The sequence below is a fragment of the Pseudorca crassidens genome, chromosome 11 (assembly GCF_039906515.1).
Source record: "Pseudorca crassidens isolate mPseCra1 chromosome 11, mPseCra1.hap1, whole genome shotgun sequence".
Lineage (NCBI taxonomy): Eukaryota > Metazoa > Chordata > Mammalia > Artiodactyla > Delphinidae > Pseudorca > Pseudorca crassidens.
Window position 1 is genome coordinate 26,840,113 of NC_090306.1, and position 26,465 is coordinate 26,866,577.

Consider the following 26,465-nt stretch of genomic DNA (forward strand, 5'->3'; position numbering starts at 1 on the left):
AGTCAAGCCTCTTATATAGCCTCATCCACCAGAGGGCAGACAGCAGAAGCAAGAAATATAATCCTGAAGCCTGTGGAACAAAAAACATATTCACAGAAAGATAGACAAGATGAAAAGGCAAAGGGCTATGTACCAGATGAAGGAACAAGATAAAACCCCAGAAAAACAATGAAATGAAGTGGAGATAGGCAACCTTCCAGAAGAATAATTCAGAATAATGATAGTGAAGATGATCCAGGACCTCGGAAAAAGAATGGAGGCAAAGATCAAGAAGATGCAAGAAATGTTTAACAAAGACCTAGAAAAATTAAACAACAAACAAACAAAGATTAACAGTACAATAACTGAAATGAAAACTACACTAGAAGGAAACAATAGTAGAATAACTGAGATAGAAGAACAGATAAGTGACCTGGAAGACAGAATGGTGGAATTCAATGGTGCAGAACAGAATAAAGAAAAAGGAATGAAAAGAAATGAAGACAACCCAAGAGACCTCTGGGACAACCTTAAACACAACAACATTCACATTATAAGGATCCCAGAAGGAGAAGAGAGAGAGAAAGGACCTGAAAAAACATTTGAAGAGATTATAGTCAAAAACTTCCCTAACATGGGAAAAGAAATAGCCACCCAAGTCAGGGAAGCACAGAGAGTCCCATACAGGATAAACCCAAGGAGAAACATGCCAAGACACACAGTAATCAAATTGGAAAAATTAAAGACAAACAAAAATTATTGAAAGCAACAAGGCGAAAACGACAAATAACATATGAGGGAACTCCCATAAGGTTAACAGCTGATTTCTCAGCAGAAGCTCCACAGCCACAAGGGAGTGGCATGGCATATTTAAAGTGATGAAAGGGAAGAACCTACAACCAGAATTACTCTACCTGGCAGGAATCTCATTCAGATTTGATGGAGAAATCAAAAGATTACAGACAAGCAAAAGCTAAGAGAGTTCAGTGCCACCAAACCAGCTCTACAACAAATTCTAAAGGAACTTCCTTAAGTGGGAAACACAAGAGAAGAAAAGGACCTACAAAAACAAACCAAAACAATTAAGAAAATGGTAACAGGAACATACATATAGATAATACCTTAAACGTGAATGGATGAAATTCTCCAGGCAAATGACACAGGCTTGCTGAATGGATACAAAAACAAGACCCATGTATATGCTGTCTACAAGAGACCCACTTCAGACCTAGGGACATATACAGACTGAGAGTGAGGGGATAGAAAAAGATATTCCATACAAATGGAAATCAAAAGAAAGCTGGAGTAGCAATACTCATATAAGATAAAATAGACTTTAAAATACATAATGTTACAAGAGACAAGGAAGGACACTACATAATAATAATAATCAAGGGATCAATCGAAGAAGAAGATATAACAATTATAAATATATGTGCACCAAACATAGGAGCACCTCAATACATAAGGCAACTGCTAACAGCTATAAAGAGGAAATCGACAGCAACACAAAAATAGTGGGGGACTTTGACACCTCACTTACACCAATGGACAGATCATCCAAACAGAAAGTTAATAAGGAAACACAAGCTTTAAATGACACAATAGAGCAGATAGTTTTAATTGATATTTGTAGGACATTCCATGCAAAAACAGCAGATTACACTTTCTTCTCAAGTGCGCACAGAACTTTCTCCAGGATAGATCACATCTTGGGTCACAAATCAAGCCTTGGTAAATTTAAGAAAATTGAAATCATATCAAGCATCTTTTCTGACCAAAACACTATGAGATTAGAAATGAATTATGGGGAAAAAACGTAAAAAACACAAACACATGGAGGCTAAACAATACGTTACTAAATAACCAAGAGATCACTGAAGAAATCAAAGAGGAAATAAAAAAATACCTAGAGACAAATGACAACAAAACATGATGATCCATAACCTATGGGATGCAGCAAAAGCAGTTCTAAGAGGGAAGTTTATAGCTATACAAGCCTACCTCAAGAAACAAGAAAAATCTCAAATAAACAATCTAACCTTACACCTAAAGGAACTAGAGAAAGAAGAACAAACAAAACCCAAAGTTAGCAGAAGGGAAGAAATCATAAAGATAAGAGCAGAAATAAATGAAATAGAAACAAAGAAAACAATAGTAAAAATCAATAAAACTAAAAGCTGGTTCCTTGAGAAGATAAACAAAATTGATAAAAAGTTAGCCAGACTCATCAAGAAAAAGAGGGAGAGGACTTAAATCAATAAAATTAGAAATGAAGAAGGAGAGTTACAACAGACACCACAGAAATACAAAGCACCCTAAGAGACTACTACAAGAAACTCTATGCCAATAAAATGGACAACCTGGAAGAAATGGACAAATTCTTAGAAAGATATAACCTTCCAAGACTGAACCAGGAAGAAATAGAAAATATGAACAGACCAATCATAAGTAATGAAATTGAAACTGTGATTTAAAATCTTCAAACAGAGGCTTCCCTGTTGGGGCAGTGGTTGACAGTCCGCCTGCTGATGCAGAGGACACGGGTTCATGCCCCGGTCCAGGAATATCCCACATGCCATGGAGCAGTTGGGCCCATGAGCCATGGCCGCTGAGCCTGCGTGTCCAGAGCCTGTGCTCCACAACAGGAGGGGCCAAAATGGTGAGAGGCCCACGTACCACAAAAAAAAAAAAAAAAAAATCTTCAAACAAACAAAAGTCCAGGACCAGATGGCATAACAGGGGAATTCTATCAAACATTTAGAGAAGAGCTAACACTCATCCTTCTCAAACTCTTCCAAAAAATTGCAGAGGAAGGAATACTCCCAAACTCATTCTACAAGGCCACCATCACCCTTATAGCAAAACCAGACAAAGATACTACAAAAACAGAAAATTACAGACCAGTATCACTGATGAATATACATGCAAAAATCCTCAATAAAATATTAGCAAACAGAATCCAACAACACATTAATAGGATCATACCCCATGATCAAGTGGGATTTACCCCAGGGATGCAAGGATTCTTCAATATACACAAATCAATCAATGTGCTACACCATATTAACAAATTGAAGAAGAAAAACCAAAATTCAACACCCAGTTATGGTAAAAGCTCTCCAGAAAGTGGGCATAGAGGGAATTTACCTCAACATCATAAAGGCCATATATGACAAGCCCACAGCAAACATCATTCTCAATGGTGAAAAACTGAAAGCATTTCCTCTAAGATCAGAAACAAGACAAGGATGTTCAGTCTCACCACTATTATTCAACATAGTTTTGCAAGTCCTAACCATGGCAATGAGAGAAGAAAAAGAAATAAAAGGAATACAAATCAGAAAAGAAGAAGTAAAACTGTCACTCTTTGCAGATGACATGATACTATACATAGAGAATCCTAAATATACCACCAGAAAACTACTAGAGCTAATCAATGAATTTGGTAAAGTTGCAGGATACAAAATTAATGCACAGAAATCCCTTGCACTCCTATACACTAATAATGAAAAATCTGAAAGGGAAATTAAGGAAACAATCCCATTTACCAATGCAACAAAAAGAATAAAATACCTCGGAATAAACCTACCTAGGGAGACAAAAGAGCTGTATGCAGAAAATTATAAGACACTGATGAAAGAAATTAAAGATGATACCAACAGATGGAGAGATAAGCCATGTTCTTGGATTGGAAGAATCAATATTGTGAAAATGACTATATTACCCAAATCAATCTACAGACTCAATGCAATCCCTATCAAGTTATCAATGGCATTTTTTACTGAACTAGAACAAAAAATCTTAAAATGTGTATGGAGACAAAAAAGACCCCGAATAGCCAAAGCAGTCTTGAGGGGAAAAAAATGCAGCTGATGGAATCAGACTCCCTGACTTCAGACTATACTACAAAGCTACAGTAATCAGGACAATATGGTACTGGCACAAAAACAGAAATATAGATCAATGGAACAGGATAGACAGCCCAGAGATAAACCCACACACCTATGGTCAACTAATCTATGACAAAGGAGGCAAGGATATACAATGGAGAAAAGACAGTCTCTTAAATAAGTGGTGCTGGGAAAACTGGACAGCTACATGTAAAAGAATGAAATTAGAACACTCCCTAACACCATACATAAAAATAAATTCAAAATGGATTAGAGACCCAAATTTAAACCCAGACACTATAAAACTCTTAGAGGAAAACATAAGCAGAACATTCTATGACATAAATCACAGCAAGATCAGTTTTGACCCACCTCTTAGAGAGATGGAATTAAAAACAAAAATAAACAAATGGGGCTTAATGAAACTTCAAAGCTTTTGCACAAAAAAGGAAACCATAAACAAGACGAAAAGACAACTCTCAGAATGGGAGAAAATATTTTCAAACAAAGCAACTGACAAAGGATTAATTTCCAAAATAAACAAGCAGCTCATGCAGCTCAATATTAAAAAAACAAACAACCCAATCCAAAAATGGGCAGAAGACCTAAATAGACATTTCTCCAAAGAAGATATACAGATGGCCCAGAAGCACATGAAAAGCTGTTCAACATCACTAATTATTAGAAAAATGCAAATCAAAACTACAATGAGGTATCACCTCACACCAGTTAGAATGGGCATCATCAGAAAATCTACAAACAACCAATGCTGGAGAGGGTGTGGAGAAAAGGGAACCCTCATGCACCATTGGTGGGAATGTAAATTGATACAGCCACTATGGAGAACAGTATGGAGGTTCCTTAAAAAACTAAAAATAGAATTACCATATGACCCAGTAATCCACTACCGGACATATACCCAGAGAAAACCATAATTCAAAAGGACACATGCACCCCAATGTTCATTGCAGCACTATTTACAATAGCCAGGTCATGGAAGCAACCTAAATGCCCATCAACAGACAAATGGATAAAGAAGATGTGCACATATATACAGTGCAATATTACTCAGCCATAAAAAAGGAATGAAATTGGGCCATTTTTAGAAATGTGGATGGATCTAGAGTCTGTCATATAGAGTGAAGTAAGTCAGAAAGAGAAAAATAAATATCGTATATTAACGCATATATGTGGAACCTAGAAAAATGGTACAGATGAACCAGTTTGCAGGGCAGAAATTGAGACACAGATGTAGAGAACAAACATAGGAACACCAAGGGGGGAAAGTGGTAGGGGGTCATGGTGGTGTGATGATTTGGGAGATTGCGATTGAGATATATATATATATATACACTAATATGTATAAAATGGATAACTAATTAAAAAACCCAGCAGGTCTAATCCTATTAACATGATGAAAACTTGGCACCCCTATCAATCCTCTATCAAATCTCACCATCAATTAATTTAAGCCTAATACTATCTCTATCCATACTTTCTATTCTAGTCAGTGGTTAAGGAGGATTAACTCAAACACAACTTCAAAAAATCATGGTCAAAAAAAAAAAAAAATCATGGTCTACTCACCAATCGCCCTCATAGGATGAATGACAACCATCTTACTGTATAATCCAACTATAACCATCTGCAACCTAGTAATTTATATCATAATAACCTCACTATATTCATACTATTTATTCACAGCTCAGCCACCACCACACTATCACTATGACACACATGGAACAAAACACATGTCATCACAACCCTCATCATAATCACCCTACTCTTAATAGGAGGACTCCCGCCACTATCAGGATTCATGCCTAAATGAATGATTATTCAAGAAATAACAAAAAACAATGCTACTATCTTACCTACGTTATAGCCACCACAGCACTACTTAACCTGTACTTCTACATACGACTCACATACTCCACAGCATTAAATATATTCCCCTCCACAAACAACATGAAGATAAAATGTTGAGTCTATGTATATTTTGGATATAACCCCTTACTGGATATATTGTTTGCAAATATCTTCTTCCATTCAGCACGTGGCCTTTTCATTTTGTTGGTAGTTTCCTTCACTGTACAAAGACATTTTAGTTTGATGTAGTCTCATTTGTATATTTTTGATTTTGTTTCCCCCAAAATATACCCCCGAAATATTCCCCCAAGACATACCCCCAAAATATTGCTGAGATCAAGGTCAAAGAATATACTGCCGATGTTTTCTTCTAGAAGTATTGTATTATGGTTTCAGGTCTTACATTAAGTCTTTAATCCATTTTGAGTTTATTTTTCTGCGTGGTGTGAGAGAGTAGTCAATTTGTCTCTTTTTCATGTAGCTGTTCAGTTTTCCCAACCCCATTTATTGAAGAAATTGTCTTTTCTCCATTGTATTTTCTTGCTTCCTTTGATGTAGGTTAATTGCCCATCTAATTGTGGGTTCTTTCTGGGCTCTCTATTTTGTTCCATTGATCAATGTGTCTGTTTTTGTGCCAGTATCATACTATTTTGATTACAGTAGCTTTGCAGTATAGTCTGAAGCGAGGGAGCATGATACCTCCAGCTTTGTTCTTCATTCTCAAGATCGTTTTGACTGTTGGGGGTCTTTTGTGTTTCCATACAAATTTCAGAATTATTTGTTCTAGTTCTGTGAAAAATGCCATTGGTATTTTTTTTTTAAACATCTTTATTGGGGTATAATTGTTTTACAATGGTGTTAGTTTCTGCTTTATAACAAAGTGAATCAGTTATACATATACATATGTTCCCATATGTCTTCCCTCTTGCGTCTCCCTCCCTCCCACCCTCCCTATCCCACCCCTCCAGGCTGTCACAAAGCACCGAGCCAATATCCCTGTGCCATGCGGCTGCTTCCCACTAGCTATCTACCTTACTACGTTTGTTAATGTGTATATGTCCATGACTCTCTCTCGCCCTGTCACAGCTCACCCTTCCCCCTCCCCATAACCTCAAGTCCGTTCTCTAGTAGGTCTGCGTCTTTATTCCTGCCTTACTCCTAGGTTCTTCATGACATTTTTTTTTCTTAAATTCCATATATATGTGTTAGCATACGGTATTTGTCTTTTTCTTTCTGACTTACTTCACTCTGTATGACAGACTCTAGGTCTATCCACCTCATTACAAATAGCTCGATTTCGTTTCTTTTTATGGCTGAGTAATATTCCATTGTATATATGTGCCACATCTTCTTTATCCATTCATCCGATGATGGGCGCTTAGGTTGTTTCCATCTCCGGGCTATTGTAAATAGAGCTGCAATGAACATTTTGGTACATGACTCTTTTTGAATTTGGGTTTTCTCAGGGTATATGCCCAGTAGTGGGATTGCTGGGTCATATGGTAGTTCTATTTGTAGTTTTTAAGGAACCTCCATACTGTTCTCCATAGTGGCTGAACCAATTCACATTCCCACCAGCAGTGCAAGAGTGTTCCCTTTTCTCCACACCCTCTCCAGCATTTATTGTTTCTAGATATTTTGATGATGGCCATTCTGACTGGTGTGAGATGATATCTCATTGTAGTTTTGATTTGCATTTCTCTAATGATTAATGATGTTGAGCATTCTTTCATGTGTTTGTTGGCAGTCTGTATATCTTCTTTGGAGAAATGTCTATTTAGGTCTTCTGCCCATTTTTGGATAGGGTTGTTTGTTTTTTTGTTATTGAGCTGCATGAGCTGCTTGTAAATTTTGGAGATTAATACTTTGTCGGTTGCTTCATTCGCAAATGTTTTCTCCCATTCTGAGGGTTGTCTTTTGGTCTTGTTTATGGTTTCCTTTGCTGTGCAAAAGCTTTGAAGTTTCATTAGGTCCCATTTGTTTATTTTTGTTTTTATTTCCATTACTCTAGGAGGTGGGTCAGAAAGGATCTTGCTGTGATTTATGTCCTAGAGTGTTCTGCCTATGTTTTCCTCTAAGAGTTTGATAGTTTCTGGCCTTACATTTAGGTCTTTAATCCATTTTGAGCTTATTTTTGTGTATGGTGTTAGGGAGTGATCTAACCTCATACTTTTACATGTACCTGTCCAGTTTTCCCAGCACCACTTATTGAAGACGCTGTCCTTTCTCCACTGTACATTTCTGCCACCTATATCAAAGATGAGGTGTCCATATGTGCATGGGTTTATCTCTGGGCTTTCTGTCCTGTTCCATTGATCTATCTTTCTGTTTTTGTGCCAGTACCATACTGTCTTGATTACTGTAGCTTTGTAGTATAGTCTGAAGTCAGGGAGCCTGATTCCTCCAGCTCCTTTTTTCGTTCTCAGGATTGCTTTGGCTATTCGGGGTCTTTTGTGTTTCCATACAAATTGCGAAATTTTTTGTTCTAGTTCTGTGAAAAATGCCAGTGGTAGTTTGATAGGGATTGCATTGAGTCTGTAGATTGATTTGGGTAATATAGTCATTTTCACAATATTGATTCTTCCAATCCAAGAACATGGCTTATCTCTCCATCTGTTGGTATCATCTTTAATTTCTTTCATCAGTGTCTTATAATTTTCTGCATACAGCTCTTTTGTCTCCCTAGGTAGGTTTATTCCGAGGTATTTTATTCTTTTTGCTGCAATGGTAAATGGGAGTGTTTTCTTGATTTCACTTTCAGATTTTTCATCATTAGTATATAGGAATGCTAGAGATTTCTGTGCATTAATTTTGTATCCTGCCACTTTACCAAATTCATTTATTCGCTCTAGTAGTTTTCTGGCAGCATCTTTAGGATTCTGTATGTATAGGATCATGTCATCTGCAAACAATGACAGCTTTACTTCTTCTTTTCCGATTTGGATTCCTTTTATTTCCTTTTCTTCTCTGATTGCTCTGGTTAAAACTTCCAAAACTATGTTGAATAAGAGTGGTGAGAGTGGGCAACCTTGTCTTGTTCCTGATCTTAGTGGAAATGCTTTCAGTTTTTCACCATTGAGGATGATGTTTGCTGTGGGCTTGTCATATATGGCCTTTATTATGTTGAGGAAAGTTCCCTCTTTGCCTACTTTCTGCAGGGTTTTTATCATAAATGGGTGTTGAATTTTGTCAAAAGCTTTCTCTGCATCTATTGAGATGATCATATGGTTTTTCTCCTTCAATTTGTTAATATGGTTTATCACATTGATAGATTTGCGTATATTGAAGAATCCTTGCATTCCTGGAATAAACCCCACTTGATCATGGTGTATGATCCTTTTAATGTGCTGTTGGATTCTGTTTGCTAGTATTTTGTTGAGTATTTTTGCATCTATGTTCATCAGTGATATTGGCCTGTAGTTTTCTTTCTTTGTGACATCCTTGTCTGGTTTTGGTATCAAGGTGATGATGACCTCGTAGAAGGAATTTGGGAGTGTTCTTCCCTCTGCTATATTTTGGAAGAGTGTGAGAGGATAGGTGTTAGCTCTTCTCTAAATGTTTGATAGAATTCGCCTGTGAAGCCATCTGGTCCTGGGCTTTTGTTTGTTGGAAGATTTTTAATCACAGTTTCAATTTCAGTGCTTGTGATTGGTCTGTTCATATTTTCTATTTCTTCCTGATACAGTCTTGGCAGGTTGTGCATTTCTAAGAATTTGTCCATTTCTTCCAGATTGTCCATTTTATTGGCATAGAGTTGCTTGTAGTAATCTCTCATGATCTTTTTTATTTCTGCAGTGTCAGTTGTTACCTCTCCTTTTTCATTTTTAATTCTATTGATTTGAGTCTTCTCCCTTTTGTTCTTGATGAGTCTGGCTAGTAGTTTATCTGTTTTGTTTATCTTCTCAAAGAACCAGCTTTTAGTTTTATTGATCTTTGCTATTGTTTCCTTCATTTCTATTTCATTTATTTCTGATCTGATTTTTATGATTTCTTTCCTCCTGCTAGCTTTGGGGTTTTTTTGTTCTTCTTTCTCTAATTGCTTGAGGTGCAAGGTTAGGTTGTTTATTCGAGATGTTTCCTGCTTCTTAAGGTGGGCTTGTATTGCTATAAACTTCCCCCTTAGAACTGCTTTTGCTGCATCCCATACGTTTTGGGTAGTTGTGTCTCCATTGTCATTTGTTTCTACGTATTTTTTAATTTCCTCTTTGATTTCTTCAGTGATCACTTCATTATTAAGTAGTGTATTGTTTAGCCTCCATGTGTTTGTATTTTTTACAGATCTTTTCCTGTAATTGATATCTAGTTTCATGGCGTTGTGGTCAGAAAAGATACTTGATACAATTTCAATTTTCTTAAATTTACCAAGGCTTGATTTGTGACCCAAGATATGATCTATCCTGGAGAATATTCCATGAGCACTTGAGAAAAATGTGTATTCTGTTGTTTTTGGATGGAGTGTCCTATAAATATCAATTAAGTCCATCTTGTTTAATGTATCATTTAAAGCTTGTGTTTCCTTATTTATTTTCATTTTGGATGATCTGTCCATGGGTGAAAGTGGCGTGTTAAAGTCCCCTACTATGAATGTGTTACTGTTGATTTCCCCTTTTATGGCTGTTAGTATTTGCCTTATGTATTGAGGTGCTCCTATGTTGGGTGCATAAATATTTACAATTGTTATATCTTCTTCTTGGATCGATCCCTTGATCATTATGTAGTGTCCTTCTTTGTCTCTTTTAATAGTCCTTATTTTAAAGTCTATTTTGTCTGATATGAGAATTGCTACTCCAGCTTTCTTTTGGTTTCCATTTGCATGGAATATCTTTTTCCATCCCCTTACTTTCAGTCTGTATGTGTCTCTAGGTCTGAAGTGGGTCTCTTGTAGACAGCATATATAAGGGTCTTGTTTTTGTATCCATTCAGCCAATCTGTGTCTTTTGGTGGGAGCATTTAGTCCATTTACATTTAAGGTAATTATCGATATGTATGTTCCTATTCCCGTTTTCTAAATTGTTTTGGGTTCGTTATTATAGGTCTTTTCCTTTTCTTGTGTTTCCTGCCGAGAGAAGTTCCTTTAGCATTTGTTGTAAAGCTGGTTTGGTGGTGCTGAACTCTCCCAGCTTTTGCTTGTCTGTAAAGGTTTTAATTTCTCCATCAAATCTGAATGAGATCCTTGCTGGGTAGAGTAGTCTTGGCTGCAGGTTTTTCTCCTTCATCACTTTCAGTATGACCTGCCACTCCCTTCTGGCTTGTAGGGTTTCTGCTGAGAGAGCAGCTGTTAACCTTATGGGGATTCCCTTATGTGTTATTTGTTGTTTTTCCCTTGCTGCTTTTAATATGCTTTCTTTGTATTTAATTTTTGACAGTTTGATTAATATGTGTCTTGGCATATTTCTCCTTGTATTTATCCTGTATGGGACTCTCTGTGCTTCCTGGACTTGATTAACTATTTCCTTTCCCATATTAGGGAAGTTTTCAACTATAATCTCTTCAAATATTTTCTCAGTCCCTTTCTTTTTCTCTTTTTCTTCTGGAACCCCTATAATTCGAATGTTGGTGCGTTTAATGTTGTCCCAGAGGTCTCTGAGACTGTCCTCAGTTCTTTTCATTCTTTTTTCTTTATTCTGCTCTGCAGTAGTTATTTCCACTATTTTATCTTCCAGGTCACTTATCCGTTCTTCTGCCTCAGTTATTTTGCTATTGATCCCATCTAGAGTACTTTTAATTTCATTTATTGTGTTGTTCATTGTTGCTTGTTTCATCTTTATTTCTTCTAGGTCCTTGTTAACTGTTTCTTGCATTTTGTCCATTCTATTTCCAAGATTTCAGATCATCCTTACTATCATTATTCTGAATTCTTTTTCAGGTAGACTGCCTATTTCCTCTTCATTTGTTAGGTCTGGTGCATTTTTATCTTGCTCCTTTATCTGCTGTGTGTTTTTCTGTCTTCTCATTTTGCTTATCTTACTGTGTTTGGGGTCTCCTTTTTGCAGACTGCAGGTTCGTAGTTCCCGCTGTTTTTGTTGTCTGTCTCCAGTGGCTAAGGTTGGTTCAGTGGGTTGTGTAGGCTTCCTGGTGGAGGGGACTAGTGCCTGTGTTGTGGTGGATGAGGCTGGATCTTGTCTCTCTAGTGGCAGGTTCACGTCTGGTGATGTGTTTTGGGGTGTCTGTGGCCTTATTATGATTTTAGGCAGCCTCTCTGCTAATGGGTGGGGTTGTGTTCCTGTTTTGTAGTTGTTTGGCATAGGTTGTCCAGCACTGTGGCTTGCTGGTCGTTGAGTGAAGCTGGATGCTGGTGTTAAGATGGAGGTCTCTGGGAGATTTTCACCATTTGATATTATGTGGAGCTGGGAGGTCTCTTGTGGACCAGTGTCCTGAAGTTGGCTCTCCTACCTCAGAGGCAGAACCCTGACTCCTGGCTGGAGCACCATGAGCTTTTCATCCACACAGCTCAGAATAAAAGGGAGAAAAAGTAGAGAGAATTAGTAGAAGTATGAGGAAAGAAAGAAGGAAAGGAGGGAAGGAAGGAAGGAAGGAAGAAAGAAAGAAGGAAGCAAATAAGGAAAGAAGGCAGGAAGGAAAGAAAGGAGGGAGGGAGGGAGGGAGGAAGGAGGGAAAGAAGGAAAAAAGACAGAAAGAAAGAAGATACAGTAAAAATAAAATAAAGTATAATAAAGTTATTGAATTAAAAAATTCTTATTTAGAAAAAAAAAAGGGACGGATAGAACCTTAGGACAAATGTTGGAAGCAAAGCTATACAGACAAAATCTTACACAGAAGCATACACATACACCCTCACTAAAAGAGGTAAAGGGGGAAAAATCATAAATCTTGCTCTCAGAGACCACCTCCTCAATTTGGGATGATTCGTTGTCTAAAGGAGGGAAGGAAGGAAGGAAAGAAAGAAAGAAAGAACGAAGGTAAAGTATAATAACATTATTAAAATTAAAATTAATTATTAAGAAAAAAATTTTTAAAAAACCATGGACGGATAGAACCCTAGGACAAATGGTGGAAGCAAGACTATACAGACAAGATCTCACACAGAAGCATACACATACACATTCACAAAAAGAGGAAAAGGGAAAAAAATCATAGATCTTGCTCCTAAAGTCCACTTTCTTAATTTGGGATGATTGGTTGTCTATTCAGGTATTCCACAGATGCAGGGTATATCAGTTGATTGTGGAGCTTTAATCCACTGCTTCTGAGGCTGCTGGGAGAGATTTCCCTTTCTCTTCTTTGTTCTCAGTCACCGGGGCTCAGCTTTGGATTTGGCCCTGCCTCTGCGTGTAGGTCGCTGGAGGGTGTCTGTTTTTTGCTCAGACAGGACGGGGTTAAAGGAGCCGCTGATTCGGGGGCTCTGGCGCACTCAGGCCGGCGGGGAGGGAGGGGCACGGCGTGCGGGGCGGGCCTGCGCCGGCAAAGGCCGGCGTGACTGTGCAGCAGCCTGAGGCCCGCCGTGCGTTCTCCCGGGGAAGTTGTCCCTGGATCCTAGGAACCTGGCAGTGGCGGGCTGCACAGGCTCAGCGGAAGAGGGGTGTGGATAGTGACCTGTGCTCGCACACAGGCCCCTTGGTGGCGGCAGCAGCAGCCTTAGCGTCTCCCGCCCGTCTCTGGGGTTCGCGCTTTTAGCCGCGGCTCGCGCCCATCTCTGGGGTTCGCGCTTTTAGCCGCGGCTCACGCCCGTCTCTGGAGTTCCTTTAAGCAGCGTTCTTAAACCCCTCTCCTCACGCACCAGGAAACAAAGAGGGAAGAAAAAGTCTCTTGCCACTTCGGCAGGTGCAGACTTTTCCCCGGACTCCCTCCCGGCTAGCCATGGTGCACTAACCCCTTCAGGCTATGTTCAAGCCGCCAAGCCCAGTCCTCTCCCTGCGCTCCGTCCGAAACCGGAGCCTCAGAGCCTCAGCTCGCAGCCCCGCCAGTCCCGGCGGGTGAGCAGACAAGCCTCTCGGGCTGGTGAGTGCCGGTCGGCACCGATCCTCTGTGCGGGAATCTCCCCGCTTTGCCTTCCGCACCCGTTGCTGCTGTGTACTCCTCTGCGGCTTCGAAGCTCCCCCCTCCGCCTCCCGCAGTCTCCGCCCGCGAAGGGGCTTCCTAGTGTGTGGAAACTTTTCTTCCTTCACAGCTCCCTCCCACTGGTGCAGGTGCCGTCCCTATTCTTTTGTCTCTGTTTTTTCTTTTTTTTCTTTTGCCCTACCCAGGTACGTGGGGAGTTTCTTGCCTTTTGGGAGGTCTGAGATCTTCTGCCAGCCTTCAGTAGGTGTTCTGTAGGAGTTGTTCCACGTGTAGATGTATTTCTGGTGTATCTTGTATTTTATTTTTCATCAGGTAATGAAACCACAGTGTCTCAGTAAAATTCAATGTAAGATATCTTTTTCCACATGGAATGTTTTAGATACTTAAAAATCTCAATTCATTCTGACTCTGGCCGGTGGGCCCGGCCTGCCGCAGGCGTCCGGGGTCTTTCAGTGTGGTCACCGTGGCGTGCGTCTCCTGGGACCCCAGGAAGAGAGTCAGGGGAGTCTAGGAGAGAGGAGGGCACGGGCCAGCCGCCATTGGTATTTTGATACGAATGGAATTGAGTCTGTAGATTGCTTTGGGTAATATGGTCATTTTAACAATATTAATTATTCCAATCCATGAGCACGGTATATATTTCCATTTCTTGTGTCATTTTCAATTTCTTTCTTCAGCGTCTTATAGTTTTCTGAGTACAGGACTTTTACCTCCTTAGATTTATTCCTAGGTATTTTATTCTTTTTTATCAGCTTATAAATGGGATTGATTTCTCAGTTTCTCTTTCTGATAGTTTGTTGTTAGTGTATAGAAATGCAACAGATTACTATATTAATTTTTTATCCTGCAATTTTACCAAATTCATTGATGAACTGTAGTGGTTTTTTAGTGCATCTTTAGGATTTTCTATATAGTGTCATGTCATCTAAAATAGTGACAGTTTTACTTCTTCCCTTCCAATTTGGATGTCTTTTATTTCTTTTCCTTGTCTGATTGCTCTGGTTAGGACTTCCAACATTATGTTGAATGAAAGTAGTGAGTGAGGGTATCCTTGTCTTGTTCCTGATCTTAGATGAATGCTTTAAGATTTTCATCATTATGACATTAGCTGTGGGCTTACCATATATGGTCTTTATTATATTGAGTTATGTTCCCTCTATATTCACTTTGTTGAGAGCTTTTTCTCATAAATGGTGTTGAATTTGGTCAAAAGCTTTTTCTGTATCTATTGTGATGAGTGTATGATTTTTATTCTTCAATCTGTGACTGTGGTGTATCACACTGAATGATTTGCTGATACTGAACCATTCTTGCATCACTGTGATAAATCCCACTTGATCATTATGTATAATACTTTCAATGAATTGTTGAATTTGGTTTTCTAATGTTTTATTGAGGATTTTTGCATCTGTGTTCCTCAGTGACACTGGCTTGTAATTTTTTTTCTTGGTATCTTTGCCTGGTTTTGGTGTCAGTGTTATGCTGGCCTTGTAGAATGAGTTTGGATGTGTTCCTTCCTCTGAAAATTTTTGGGATAGTTTGAAATGGATAGGTGTTAACTCTTGTTTAAATGTTTGGTAGAAATGACCTGTGAAACGATCTGGTCTTGGACTTCTGTATGTTGGGAATTTTTTAAGTTGCTGATTCAATTATATTACTGGTAATTTGTCCGTTCATATGTTCTATTTCTTCTTGACTCACTCTTGGAAGATTGTACATTTCTAGGAATTTGTTCATTTCTTCTAGGATGTCACTTTTATAGGCATATAATTGTTTGTAGTAAACTCTAATGAGCCTTTTTATTTCTGTGGTGTCAGTAACTTCTTTTTCATTCCTGATTTTATTTATTTGGACTCTCTTTTTTTCTCAGTGAGTCTGGTTAAAGGTTTATCATTTTTATTTTATCAACTTTTCAAAAATCCAGCTTTAGTTTTATTGATCTTTTCTACTGTTTTTAAAATTTCCATTTCATTAATTTCTGCTTTAGTATTTATGATTTCTTTCCTTCTACTATTTTTGGGTTTGTTTGTTCTTCTTCTATTTCCTTTAGGTATAAGGTAAGTTTTTTGTTCGTTTGTTTTGTTTTTAGCATTTTCTCCTTTTCCTGAGGTAGAAAATTCCTATAAACTGGTTTTGCTGCATTCCATAGACTTTATGGGGTGTTAAAGTCCCCTACTATTATTGTATTGTTGTCAATTTCTCCCTATATGTATGTTAATATTTGTTTTATGTATTTAGGTGTCTTTATATTGGGTGCATATATATTTATGATTGTTGTATCTTCTTGTTGGATTGATCCTGTAATCATTACATAGTGTAACTTTTGTCTCTGTCCCTGGTACAGTCTTTGTTTTAAAGTCTATTTTGTCTGCTATAAGTATTGCTAACCTGGCTCTCTTTCCATTTCCATTAGCATGAAATACCTTTTCCATCCTCTCACTTTCAGTCTGTGTGTGTCTTTAGATCTGAAGTGAGTCTCTTGTAGGCAGCATAAAGATGGATCTTGTTTTTGTATCCATTCAGCCACCCTTTATCTTTTGATTGGAGCATTAGTCCATTTACATTTAAAGTATTACTGATAGATATGTGCTTATTGCTATTTTGTTAATTGGTTTGGGATTGTTTTTTTTTTTTTTTTTTTTTTTGCGGTACGCGGGCCTCTCACCGTTGTGGCCTCTCCCGCCGCAGAGCACAGGCCCCGGACGCGCAGGCTCAGCGGCCATGGCTCACGCGCCCAGCCGCTTCGCGGCACGTGGGATCCTCCCGGACCAGGGCACGAACCCGAGTCCCCTGCATCGGCAGGTGGACTCTCAACCACTGCACCACCAGGGAAGCCCTGGGATTGTTTTTTAATTCATTTTTGTTCGTTCTTCTTTTGTTCTTGTCTCTTGTTATTTAATGACTATCTTTAGTGTTATGTTTGAATACCTTTTACTTTTTTACATGGCTACCTATTATAGATTTTTGATTTGTAGTTATCATGAGGTTTATGTATAGCAATCTATACAGATGTGATTATTTTAAGCTGCTGATCTCTTAAGTTCAAATTCATTTTAACAACAGTATTACTCCCCTCCCCCAACATTTACTGTTCTTAACATAATATTTTACATCTAATTGTTTTTTGCATCCCTTAACTACTTATTGCAGATATAGGTGATTTTACTCTGTTTGTCTTTTTTTTTGCGGTACACAGGCCTCTCACTGTTGTGGCCTCTCCCGTTGTGGAGCACAGGCTCCGGACATGCAGGCTCAGCAGCCATGGCTCACGGGCCTAGCCACTCCACAGCATGTGGGATCTTCCTGGACTGGGGCACGAACCCGTGTCCCCTGCATCAGCAGGCGGACACTCAACCACTGTGCCACCAGGGAAGCCCATTGTGTTTGTCTTTTAACCTTCCTATTAGATTTATATGTGGTTGATTTAATATGTTTACTGTGTATTTGCCTTTACCGATAAGATGTTTTCTTTTGTAATTTTCATGTTTCTAGTTGTGGCCTTTTCTTTTTCACTTAGAGAAATCCCTTAATACTTTTTAAAAGCTAGTTTGGTGGTAGTGAGCTCTTTGAGCTTTTGCTTGCTGTAAAACTCTTTCTCTCTTCCATAAATCTGAATGAAATCCTTGCCAGGTAGAGTATTCTTTGTTGTAGGTTTTTCCCTTTTATCACTTTAAATATATTGTGCCACTCTCTTCTGGACTGCAAAGTGTCTGCCAAAACATCAGCTGATAGCTTTGTGGAGTTCCCTTGTAAGTAACGTGTTGCTTTTCCCTTGCTGCTTTTAATATTTTCTCTTTACCTTTAATTTTTATTTTAATTACAATGTGTCTTGGTGTGGTCCTCTTTGGATTGAACTTAGTTGGGACTTGCTTTCCTTGGTGCACTTGCACGTCTGTATCCTTTCCCAGGTTAGGGAAGCTTTCAGCTATGTCTTCAAATATGTTCTCTTACACTTTCTCTCTCTATTCTTCTCGGGAACCCCTATAATGGGAATGTTAGTTACTCTTGATGTTGTCTCAGATGTCTCTTAAACTCTTAAAGAAATCATACATTTCTTTTCATTCTTTTTTTTTTTTCTGTTCAGGTGCAGTGATTTCCACTCCTCTGTCTTCCAGCTCACTGATCCGTTCCTTTGTATCATCTAATCTCCTGTTGATTCATTCTAGTGTATTTTACATTTCAGTTATTATTTTCTTCATCTCTGGTTCTTCTTTATATTTTCTAACTTTGTTAAAATCTTCTAACTTCTTACCCTGTTCATCCACTCTTATCCCAAGTTCTTTGATCATCTTTACAATCATTACCCTGAACTGTTTATTGTGTAGATTGATAACTCCACTTCACTTAGTTCTTCTTCTGGGGTTTTATATTGTTCCTTCAGTTTGAACATGTTCCTCTGTCACCTCATTTTGCCTGATTTGCTATTTTTATTTCTATGTACTTCGAGATTGGCTGCATCTCCCAAACTTGGATAAATGGCCTTTTTAGAAAATATCCTCTGTGTCCCAGCAATGCACCCCACTCTGGTCACCAGAGCAATATTCTCTAGGGGTGCCTCCATATGGACTGCATTGGTACTTCTGTTGTGGCAAGCTGACAACTGTGGGTGGCCTGGTAGATGTGGCTAGCCCCCAGTCTGGTTGGTTGCCAGCTATGCCTTGTGTGGAGGCTCCCAGCCACTAGTGGGTGGGGCCAGGTAACAAAATGGCTGCCTGCATAGCCCCAGGGAGGTCGCAGTCTAGTGCTGGCTTACTGGTGAGCAAAGCTGGGTCCCAGTGTCTCTCAGTGCAGGGTTTCTGGTGTTCCAGGGCTAGTGCTGGTGCACGGGTGTGTGTGGCCAAGTCCTGGGCCCTCTGGTAGACAGGGCATTGTCCTGAGTAGCAGTAGCTCAGGGAGTCTTAAGGAACCAGCCTGCTAGTGGTTTGGGCTGTGCCCCCACCTGGCTAGTTGCTTTTTATCTTGTGATGAGAACTCTTAGGCTTTACTCTCGTAACAACTTTCATATATAACATACAACAGTGTTACTTATCATGTTGTACATACATCCGTAGTACTTATTTATGTTGCAACTGGAAGTTTGTACCTTTTGGCTACCTACATCAAATTACCCCTACCTCCACACCCCATATCTGTAACAACAAACCTGATCTCTTTATCTATGAGTTCGTTTGTTTGTTTTTGAAGTATAATTGACCTGTAACACTATGTTAGTTTCTGTTGCACAACATAGTGATTTGATCTTTCTATACATTTCAAAATGATCACAATTGTCTTGTTACCATATGTCACCATACAAAGATATTACATTGTTTTTGGCTATATTCCCCATACTGTACATTTCATAACCATACCTCATTTATTTTGTAACTGGAAGTTTGTACCTCATAATCTCCTTCAGCTATTTCACTCATTCCCCCCCACCCCCTCCCCTCTGCCAACCACCCCTTTGGTTTCTGTATCTATAACTCTGTTTCTGTTTTGTCATGTTTATTCATTTGTTATTTTCTCTTTATTTTCCACATACGTGAAATCATACGCTATTTTATTTTTAAATTTATTTTTATTTTTTATTTTTGGGCCACACTGCACAGCATGTGGGATACTAGTTCCCTGCCCAAGGGTTGAAGCTGTGCCCCCTGCAGTGGAAGCATGGAGCCTTAACCACTGGATTGTCAGGGAATTCCCATACAGTATTTTCATTTCTGTGTCTGACTTATTTCACTTAGCATAAGACCTTCTAGTTCTATTCATGTTGTCGTAAATGGCAAGATTTCATTCCTTTTTAAGGCTGAGTAATATTCCATTGTGTGTGTGTGTGTGTGTGTGTCACATCTTTTTTTGTTTATCTATTGATGTGAACTTAGGTTGCTTCCATAGCTTGGCTATTGTAAATAATGCTGAAATGAACATAGGGGTGCATATATCTTTTTGAACCAGTGTTTTCATTTTCTTTGGAAAAATACCCAGAATTAGAATTACTGGATCATATGGTAGTTCTACAGTAAGTTGCCTACATATGAACCTTCAAGTTGTGAACTTTCAAAGATGCAAACATGCTTTCAGAGTGAGTGAAATTGCAGCTTGCCCTCCGTCTCCTATTGCTGATCATCCTTTAGCTCTACCATCTCCCACCTCCTCTCCCTCCTCCAGTCAGTAACTCTTCTTGCCTGTTCACTCGATTCCAGCTCCCGTATGCTAGCTGTTATACTGTACTACTGTACTTTTCAAGGTATTGTACTGTAAGATTAAAAATTTTGTCTTTATTTTTTGTGTTTGTTTGTTTTTATGTATTATTTGTGTGAAAAGTATTATAAACCTATCACAGTACAGTACTACATAACTAGCTGATTGTGTTATTTGGGTACCTAGGCTAACTTTCTTGGACTTAGGAACAAACTGAACTTATGAACACGCTCTTGGAATGGAACTTGCTCATACATAGGGGACTTACTGTATTTTTAATTTTTTGAGGAACCTCCATACTGTTCTCCATAGTGGCTGTGCCCCTTTATGTTCCCACCAAGAGTTTATAAGGGTCTCCTTTTCTCCACATCCTCAACAACACTTGTCATTTCTTGTCTTTAGGATGATAGCCATTCTGACAGGTGTGAGGTGATATCTCATTGTGGTTTTGATTTGCATTTCCCTGATGATTAGTGACATTGAGCGTCTTTCCATGTGTTTACTGGCCATCTGTATGTCTTCTTTGGAAAAATGTCTATTCATGTCCTTATCCCGTTTTGTAATCAGGTTGTTTTTTTTGGCTGCACTGCATGGCATGTGGGAATTTCCTGACCAGGGATTGAACTTTTCATGTGCACCTTGGCTATCTGCATGTCCTTATTGGAGAAATGTCTATTCAGTTCTTCTGCCTTTTTTTTTTTTTACCTAGTATGTAACTTTTTATTGAAAGTATCTTGCATTTGTGACTGATGCTTTCTGGGTTATGCCACACATTTTAACATTAAAGGTTAAATTATTTTTTACATGCAAGTAGTGTTTATGGTTTTCCCCAAATAGGATTACTGATTATAAAAAGATGACACACTGCTTGGGTTAAGTGTCTTCTTTAATTGAAAAGCCAGCAAACTGTCTAATTCTATTTCCTCCCAAACTATAAACTGAGTAAAAACTGAGCCTCTAGCCAACATATTCAAAGCTGATAGGATTAAAAATGCAAAAACAAGTCCTCAGATCCAGTTAAGGGAGTGCTGCTACATACAGGCTAATCAATACCAGCCATACTCTGACTCCAGGAAGCTGGAAGACATTCTGATAACCCCACTCTAATAGCATTTACCTCAAGTAGCCTTTTTCCAGTTTCCAACTCATAAATAAAGATAATATGTTAATTCTATTTCAGAAAATTTTTTGCAAGTTGTTTTATTTACAATGCCAAGTCACTAAACTAAAGGTAACTGGACAATAAACTAGGCAGAAATTGCTTTACAAAAAGAGGGAAAGCCCAAAATGCCACTTCTATAGAGAACCTACAGTTCAATTTTATTCAGAGCAAAGAAAAATGAACTTTTGGTCATACTAGAAGAAACTCAGACATAAGTTTGGAATCTGTACTGAAACTACACATGCAATGAGGGCAACATTCTGCTAATACAACTGATTTGCTGCTGCATTTGTGGACTGTTTTTCTAATATTAACAATTATAAACAAAGCAGTTCAACTAGTATTTGGAACAATCCTTACAGTGTTACAGCATCAAACACAAAATTTCACTTCTCCTCCCACCACTAGTTCTCTTTGCGTACCTGGGCTTCCTCTTCTTCAGTAAAATCATTTTTGATATTGAATGTCTTTCGAATCTCCTCAGGCAACATATTAATCATATTGGCAACAGTCTTGCAGGTAACATCAAGCAAACCTTTGATGTCTAAGTAGTTTGCTAGCAGTATAAGCTCAAAAATATTCCTTGGTCAACTTTCAGGAGGAGGATCATCCTTGTGGTGGGTGCACCACTGAATGACCTTTTTTTAATATTGCTGCATTAACATTTGTCAAGCGGACTCGATCATCATCTCCTTCATCATCCATTCCCAAGTCTTCCAAAATGGTCTTAATAGTCACAGATTGTTTTGCAATTTCAACATCAACTTCAAATATCTCTTCACCAGAACTCTGCAACTTAATTGAAGGTGTGGTGTTAGGACTCAAGGAGATGGCAGGCCAGAGGCTGATGAGAGCAGGGTGGCATCTGCAAAAAGAAAAACAAAAGCAGAGAACAAGGCCAACACCCTGCATATTTTTTAATAGGTTTTGTTTTGTTTTTGTTTTTTTTGGTGATGAGTTGTATGAGTTCCTTGTACATTTTGGATATTAACCCTTTATCAGTCTTTCATTTGCAAATATTTTCTCCCATTCAGTAGATTGTCTTTTTGTTTTGTCAGTGGTTTCCTTTGTTGTGCAAAAGATTTTAAGTTTAATTAGGTCCCATTGGTTTATTTATTTATTTTGTGATACGCAGGCCTCTCACTGCTGTGGCCTCTCCCGTTGTGGAGCACAGGCTCCAGACGCACAGGTTCAGCGGCCATGGCTCACAGACCCAGCCACTCCGTGGCATGTGGGATCTTCCCGGACCGGGGCATGAACCCGTGTTCCCTGCATCGGCAGGCAGACTCTCAACCACTGCACCACCAGGGAAGCCCCCATTGGTTTATTTTTGCTTTTATTTCCTTTGCTTTAGGAGACATATCCAAAAAATATTGCTATGATTTATATCAAAAAATGTTCTGCCTATGTTTTCTTCTAGGAGTTTTATGGCTTCCAGTCTTACATTTAGGTCTTTAACCCATTTTGAATGTTTTTGAGTATGTTGTGAGAAAATGTTCTCATATCATTCTTTTACAAGTAGCTTTCTAGTTTTCCCAGCACCACTTATTGAAGAGACTGTCTTTTCTCCATTGTATATTCTTGCCTCCTTTGTCAGAGATTAATTGACCATAAGTGCGTGGGTTTATTTCTGGACTCTATTCTGTTCCATTGATCTATGTGTCTGTTTTTGTGCCAGTACCATACTGCTTTGATAACCATAGCTTTGGGGTGTAGCCTGAAGTCAGGGAGCATGATTTCTTTTGCTCTGCTCTTCTTTTTCCAGATTGTTTTTGCTACTTAGGGTCTTTGTATTTCCATACAAATTTTAGAATTATTTATTCTAGTTCTGTGAAAAATGCTCTTGGTATTTTCATAGGGATTACATTGAAGGTGTAGGTTGTCTTGAGTAGTATGTTCATTTCAGCAATATTAATTCTTCCAATCTAAGAACACAATATATCTTTCCATCTGTGTTGTCTTTAATTTCTTTCATCAGTGTCTTATAGTTTTCTGAGTACAGGTTTTTACATCCTTAAGTAGGTTTATTCCTAGGTATATTATCCTTTCGATGTGATGGCAGATGAGATTGTTTCCTTAATTTCTGTTTCTGATAGTTCATTGTTAGTGTATAGAAATGCAATAGATATTTGTATATTAAGTTTGTATCCTGCAACTTCACAGATTTTGTTGCTGAGCTCTAGTAGTTTTCTGATGGTGTCTTTAGGATTTTCTATGTGAGGTATCATGTCATCTGCAAACAGTGAAAGTTTTACTTCTTCCTTCCCAACTTGGATTTTTAAAATTTCTTTTTCTTGGCTGAGTGCTGTGGCTAGCTCTTTCAATATTATTTTGAATAAAAGTGGCAAGAGTGAGCATCCTTGTCTCGTTCCTGATCTTAGAGGAAATGCTTTCAGTTTTTCACCATTGAGAATGATGTTTGCTGTGGGTTTTTTGTATATGGCCTTTATTATATTGAGATGGGTTCCCTTTATGCCCACTTTCTGGAGATTTTTAATCATAAATTGTATTGAATTTTGTCAAAAGCTTTTTCTGCATTTATTGAGATGATCATATGGTTTTTATTTTTTCAATTTGTTAATGTGGTATATCACATTAATTTGTGGATATTGAAAAATTCTTGCATCCCTGGGACAAATCCCACTTGATTGTGGTGTATAATCCTTTTACTGTATTGTTGAATTCAGGTTGCTAATATTTTGTTGAGGATTTTTACATCTAGATTCATCAGTGATATTGGCCTGTAATATTCTTTTTCTGTGATATCTTTGTCTGGTTTTGGTATCAGGGTGATGATGGCCTCATAGAGTGAGTTCAGAAATATTCCTTCCTCTGCAATTTTTGGAATAATTTCAGGAAAGGTGCAAACTCTTCTCTAAATATTTGATAGAATTCACCTGTGAAGCCATCAGGTCCTGGACTTTTATTTGTTCAGAGTTTTAAAATTACTGATTCAGTTTCATTACTGGTAATTGGTCAGTTCACATTTTCTATTTCTTCCTGGCTCAGTCTTGGGAGAGTGTACATTTCTAAGAATTTGTCCATTTCTTCTAGGTTGTCCATATTATTGGTGTATAGTAGTTCATAGTAGTCTCTTATGATCCTTTCTATTTCTGTGGTGTCAGTTGTACCTTCTCCTTTGTCACTTCTGATTTTATTGATTTGGTCCCTCTCCCTTTTTCTTGATGAGTCTGGCTAAAGGTATCATTAAAAAATCTTTTCAAAGAATTAACTTTTAGTTTCATTGATCTTTTCTACTGAGTTTTTAGTCTTTATTTTATTTATTTGTGCTCTGATCTTTATGATTTCTTTACTTCTACTAAATTTGGGTTTTGTTTATTCTTCTTTCTCTAGTTGCTTTAGGTGTAAGGTTAGGTTGTTTATTTGAGATTTTTCTTGTTTCCTGAGGTATGCTTATATCACTACAAACTCCCCTCTTAGCACTGCTTTTTACTGCTTCCCATAGGTTTTGGATTGTTATGTTTTCATTTTCATTTGACTCTAGGTAATTTTTAGTTTCCTCTTTGATTTCTTCAGTGATACATTGGTTATTTAGTAGTATATTGTTTAGTCTCCACATGTTTGTCAGCTTTTTTTCAGTTTTTTTTTCTTATTGTTAATTTCTACTGTCATTGTGTTGTGGTTGGAAAAGATGCTTGATATGATTTCACTTTTATTAAATTTACCAAGGCTTGTTTTGTTGCCTAGCATGTGATCTATCCTGGAGAATGTTCCATATGCACTTGAAAATAAAGTGTACTCTGTTGCTTATGGATGCTCTCTATATATCAATTAATTACATCTGGTTTAATGTGTCATTTAAGGCCAGTAATTCTTTATTGATTTTCTCTATGGATGATTTGTCCATTGAGGTAAGTTGGAAGTTAAAGTCCTCTACTATTATTATGTTACTGTCAATTTCTCCCTTTACGTCAATAAAATTTTCTGTAATACATATATACAATAAGCGTTCCTATGTTTGGTGCATTATTATAGTCTTTGTTTTAAAGTCTATTTTGTCTAAGTATACATAACCTGGCTTTCATTTGTTTCCATTTACATGAAATACCTTTTCCATCCTCTCACTTCCAGTCTGAGTGTGTCTTTAGATCTGAAATGAGCATCTTGTAGGCAACATATGTATGGGTCTTGGTTTTATTATCCATTCAGCCACTCTATATCATTTTATTGGAGCATTTAGTCCATTTCCATTTAAAGGAATTATTGATAGGTATGTACTTATTGCTATTTTGTTAATTGTTTTTCAATTTTTAAAAATTATCTTTTGTTCCTTTCTTCTTCCTTGTTCTTCTCTCTTCCCTTGTTATTTGATAACCATGTTTAATTTTACATTTGGATTCCTTTATCTTTTTTGTGTGTATCTATTTGAGATTTTTGGTTTATGGTTATCATGATATTTATGTAAAGCAATATTTGTAAATACATGAGTATTTTACATTGATGCTGTTAAGTTCAAGCACATTTTAACAACACTGCATTTTTTACTCCCCTTCCTCTTTTAATGTTTTTGACATCATGCTTTTCATCTATTTGTTTTTTTTGTTTCTTCTAACTACTTTTTGTGGATATAGGTTATTTTCCTATTTTTGTTATTTAATCTTCCTTCTAATTTTGTAAATGGTTCATCTACTATCTTTACCTTCACCAATGAGATTTTTCCTTTTTAAGTTTTCATATTTCTAGTTGGGATATTTTCCACTTAAAAGAGTCCCTTTAAGATTTCCTGTAGAGATGGTTAGATGGTAGTGAACTCTTTTAGATTTTGCTTGTCTGTAAAACTGTTTATATTTCCTTCAAATCTGAATGATATCCTTGTCAGGTAGTGTATTATTTGTTGTAGGTTTTTCTCTTTCATTACTTTAAAATTATTGTACCGTTCCCTTTTGGCCTGCAGTGTTTCTGCTGAATATTCAGCTGATTGTCTTACAGGAGTTCCCTTGTATGTAACTTGTTGCTTTTTCCCTTTCTGCTTTTAATATTCTCTCTTTGTCCTTAACTTTTGTCATTTTAGTTCAATGCATCTTGATTTGTCTTCTTTGGGTTGATATTCTTTGTGGCTCTCTGTGCTCCCTTCACCTAGATAACTGCTTCCTTTCTCAGGTTAAAGAGATTTTCAACTATTAAGTCTACAAATATGTTATCAACCCCTTTCTCTCTTTTCTCATTCGGAGACCCCTATAATGAGAATGTTAGTACATTTAATTTTGTCCTAGAGGTCTTTGAAACTATCCTCATGTTTTTAAAACTTTCTTTCTTCTGATCAACTTGAGTGATTTCTACTACTCTGTCTTCCAGTTCACTTATCCATTTCTTTGTATTATCTAATCAATTGTTGATTC

General features: G+C 37.7%; 1 long non-coding RNA gene and 1 pseudogene across 1 annotated transcript in view; one reads left to right on the forward strand and one right to left on the reverse strand.

Moving 5' to 3' along the window:
- LOC137201778 (uncharacterized) overlaps nucleotides 1–26,465 on the forward strand; it is a 100,501-nt gene that overhangs the window by 38,916 nt on the left and 35,120 nt on the right. The gene's annotated exons all lie outside the window — the stretch shown is intronic.
- On the reverse strand, nucleotides 21,244–22,017 carry LOC137202675 (S-phase kinase-associated protein 1 pseudogene; annotated as a pseudogene).